The sequence below is a fragment of the Penaeus monodon genome, unplaced genomic scaffold, assembly GCF_015228065.2.
Source record: "Penaeus monodon isolate SGIC_2016 unplaced genomic scaffold, NSTDA_Pmon_1 PmonScaffold_3406, whole genome shotgun sequence".
Classification (NCBI taxonomy): Eukaryota; Metazoa; Arthropoda; class Malacostraca; order Decapoda; family Penaeidae; genus Penaeus; species Penaeus monodon.
The window spans coordinates 457-5000 of NW_023658127.1; the positions used below are offsets into that span (position 1 = coordinate 457).

At 37.3% G+C, this 4544-nt stretch overlaps 1 protein-coding gene across 1 annotated transcript in view; it reads left to right on the forward strand.

The window, feature by feature from the left end:
* The first annotated feature begins 587 nt into the window (after positions 1 to 587).
* Positions 588 to 4544, forward strand: part of LOC119570642 (zinc finger and BTB domain-containing protein 17-like) — an 11453-nt gene continuing 7496 nt past the window's right edge. Inside the window, 1 exon segment of the mRNA XM_037918298.1 lies at positions 588 to 640. The gene's annotated coding sequence lies outside the window, so the exon portion shown is untranslated.

Sequence of the window (4544 nt, forward strand, 5' to 3'; positions counted from 1 at the left end):
TTTAAGATTATCTTTAGTATTAGCGCAGAGTTAACTATAGATTCCAATACTATAGCCCCCCCCCCCCGAAGTTAGTGGACAATGGGCTAAGGAGCTATAGTCCATTTGTATTTTACAGAGATTCGAAGTGGGAGAAACACAGTGGTAGACGAAACAAAAGTAACTACACATACACCAGTGAAATTACTCGAAGTACAGAGACACGAGAAATACAATATCTTTTAAAAGAAGAACCAATTAGTCTCTTGGACAATAATTATATATATGAATGAATATGTCAATAATGATGGATATATAAATAAGAAAAAAATTGATTCATCGTAAGGTTTTACAGGATTAGTGATGAATGCTGGGGCAGAATGTTACCATACTGATCTGAAGTTTCAGCGATAATGATGATAACAATAATAATAATGATAATGGTAAAGGCAATAATACATATATTTGCATACAAAATACAATATAAATATCGATACTTCCGCAATAGTATTTTGCCCAGATAATTAAGTTTCTCCCAAAGTCTGAATCCATTCTTCGGTGTATCCTACTTACGTTCCGATTCGGTGATTAAGCGACGTCCTCTGATAGTTTGTAAACATTGAGGAAAATTCTTTTGATGTCCAAGTAATTTCAGGAAACGGTGAGATTTTAATTATTATTCTGTTTTTCATTAATTATCGCAGTCATGTGTAGATATAGTAGTAGTATATAACTGAATTAACTCGCGTAAACTCTGTAGTAAGAATCATTTCGTTACTGCAGTGTTGGTATAATGTTGCGTTCGGAACTCTTCATCCAACAAGTTGGACAAGATGTTTAAATCCCTACTTTGGTGTCAGGGACAAGTTGCCCATCACGTCCCTCTCGCCCTGATTCCCGGCCGGGTGAGCAGGACGAGATGCATTTGTTTGTCAACAATGACCACGGTTAATTTTCCAACTATGACCATCAGGTCTTCCCTGACAATATTTATATCATCAGATTTGTTCTCGTGTGATGAGAATGAATATGATCATCCTATCCGTCTCATTCTCCAGCTGACAGTTTTGATGGAATTTGATAAGTTCTGATAGCAGGGGAGGACATGATGAAGATCAGGGAAATTAAAATAAGCTGAAATAAGGAGAATAGAGAACAGAAATATGTAAAATAAGCACACAAAAAAACACTTAAAACCAGCTAATGTAAATACAGACATTCTAGCCCTCTTTGAAAGTTAATGGATGGATGCACCACCTTTGAAAAACTGAGGATCAGACCCATCGTTTGGAAAAAAATGTACAGGATTTCACATAATCCAGACCCCCCATGGTAATCGTACAATGTGTCCTAGCCAATAAACCAACCTAACCTTAACCCTCTGGGTTTTATATGATATATATTCCCAAACCGGGGCCGCGGTGGCCGAATGGTTAGAGCGTCGGACTCAAGACTGCCACGACGGCAATCTGAGTTCGAGGGTTCGAGTCACCGGCCGGCGCGTTGTTTTACAGTGTCAAACAAATTTGAAATACTCAATCAATGTGAAGATGCTAAAACATCAAATGAGTTGTGGGAAGAAGGAAAAGAACTCCTGCTGAGCACTGCTTCAGAAACTATCGCCAAAAAGAAAGACAAATTCCCCCTGGATATCTGAAAAAACACTAAGTGAAATTGAAACAAGAAGATGCCTAAAATCAAAGGGTATCAATAATCCAATTTACAAAAAACAAAATACAAAAATTCAAAGATTATTGCGACAAGATAAGGAAAAATATTTAAATGAACATTGCCAGATTGAAAACTGTTCTATCAATAAGACAACTAAAGAACTCTACCAAGGAGTACGAAACATCACACGAAAATTTAAACCTACAATGGACACTATCAAAACTGAAGATGGACTTGTTTTATGTGATGGAAAAGAAGTCAAAGATAGATGGAATCAATATTGTTCCAACCTATACAAAAAGAATAAAGAACTAACAACAACATTAATTAGACTCAGTGACAACGAAGATGAACCACCGCCACTGCTAGACGAAGTTATAAAAGCCATAAAAGAAGTAAAGAATAACAAGAGCCCCGGAGTAGATGAAAATAACAGCAGAACTAATTAAGAATGCTGGCGAAAGTGTTGAATACTTCTACAAACTCTGTACAAAAATATGGAATGAAAGAAAATGGCCAGAAGACTGGGTAAAATCAGTCTTTACTCCCATACCTAAAAAAGGTGATGCACTCCAATGCAACAATAATAGGACAATTGCATTAATAAGTCACAGCAGCAAAATTTTGTTGAAAATTATTGCTGAAAGAATGAAGTTGAAGTTAAGAGAGGAAATTGCAGACGAACAAGCAGGTTTTTCGCCCTGGAAAAGGTACCAGAAACCAGATTCTAAATTTAAAATTGATCATAGAGAAAAACAGAGAACATCAAAAAGACTTATACCTGTGTTTCATCGATTATGTGAAAGCTTTTGATACTGTTGATCACGATATCCTCTGGAATAACATGAACGATATGAAGTTTCCAAAACACATCATCCAACTAATAAAAGCCATGTATGACCAACAACAAGCAGCTGTAAGAACCACTTATGGGTTGACAGAATGGTTCGAAGTCAAACAAACAAGGAGTGTGACAGGGTTGCATTCTGTCTCCGCACCTCTTTAATATATATTCTGAAACAATTATGAGAGGTGCTCTAGAGAATTTTGAAGGAACTGTGGATGTTGGAGGATACAAAATATCAAATCTGAGGTACGCCGATGATATAGTTTTGATTGCCAGCAGTATCACTGAACTACAACAACTACTAGATAAAGTTAGAGAAGCAAGCGAAAAGGCTGGCTTGTTTCTTAATGCCAAGAAAACTAAGATCATGAAGATTCAAAGATAACCGGCAATGAACAATGATGAACATGTTACAATCAATGGAATGATTGTGGAAAATGTGAAAGAGTTCACTTATCTTGGAGCTGTTTTAACTAATACATATGATGATTCACCGGAGATAAAAAGAAGAATTACCATTGTCAAAAATGCCACAATTGCTCTCAATAACATCTGGAAAGACTGAAGCATTACCTTACGGACAAAGCTGAGGTTATTGAATTCATTAGTTTTCCCAATTGCATCATATGGTTCTGAGTGTTGGGTGCTGAAGTAGATAGACAAGAAAAAGATCAATAGTTTTGAAATGTGGTGTTACAGACGAGTACTGCGTATTAGCTGGACAGAGAAGAAGACGAATGATGAAGTGCTGAGAAAAATAAATTGTAAAGACTGGCTGTTGGACATCTTGAACAGGAGGAAATTAAAGTTTATTGGTCATGTGATGAGAAGTAAAAGTATTGAGAAAAACTTGCTGACAGGGATGGTGATAGGAAACAGAGGAAGAGGCAAACCGAAGACAAGACTGAGCGACAATATCAAAGATATTTGCGGGCTGTCAATGGTACAAGTGGAAAGAAAAGCGTAAGATCGAGTTTAGTGGCGAAGGATGGTGGAGAGGTCCACGGCTTCTCAAACATGAGCATACCGTTATTGATGATTCCCAAACCAGTGGGTTCTGCCCCCTGGACCCCTGTAGTAATTTATACACCTAGCCAAGGGGCTACGCCCCCTGGCCCCCAGTGGTATTATATTCACCTAGCCAGAGGGATATGCCTCCTGGACCCCATGGCTTTAGGAAAATATGATCTATATATTCCCTAGCCAGGGGGTAGCTAAACACCGAACTTTTCTTTGCTTCCGTCTATAGTCAGAATTGCTTGGTTTCTAATCACTTTTTTCAGCATTTGAGGAACTGGAAGGGCTGTGATGAATGCTAATGTCCTGGTTATCCACTATAAGCCTTTAAAAGTGACCTGGAATCAATGCAACACTGTAAATGAATAATTTCTCACTGGTGTTTCTCAGTGAATGGCGTCGCACAACCTGTCAAATCTCCCAATGGCAAAACGCGCATTCCCACAAGATAATTGTACGGAATAACATAAATAATTACAAAAACACGTAAAATAAGTATAATAAAACTGAAAGAATACATAACATACATGAATTTGGAAAAACAGACACTAATAATTACAAAATAATCGATCTCACAAGCGCGTAGCAATACAAGGACTATTTGATAGATTGCAGTAATAAGTAACGCATCACATTTATTTTGGTCCTCGCAAGGTAAACACGATGGGGACTTAGAAAATGAAAGGTCGTACTTCTCTCTTCTCTATCCTGTATAACCTTTATTTTACATTTGTGCACCCTTTACCATAGATGAAAAGTGGCTTAGTTTTCCTTATTTTTTTTTACTGTAATCCTGGTTGTCATGCACAGATAGTTTTTCATGACACATACAGGCATCCATAAGATACTGGTAGGTAATTTTATGGGCCTTTATTGTTGTTATCAAAAGGTATTTTTGTGTTTGGTGCAGGTATGGTAACTATGCACCTGGAGAGTTACAAACCTTTGCAGCATGTAAAATAAAAACACTGGTATGATAAACTAGTGAATGTTTACTTTCAAGCTGGTTGCATTGTAGGCAGTGAACGTA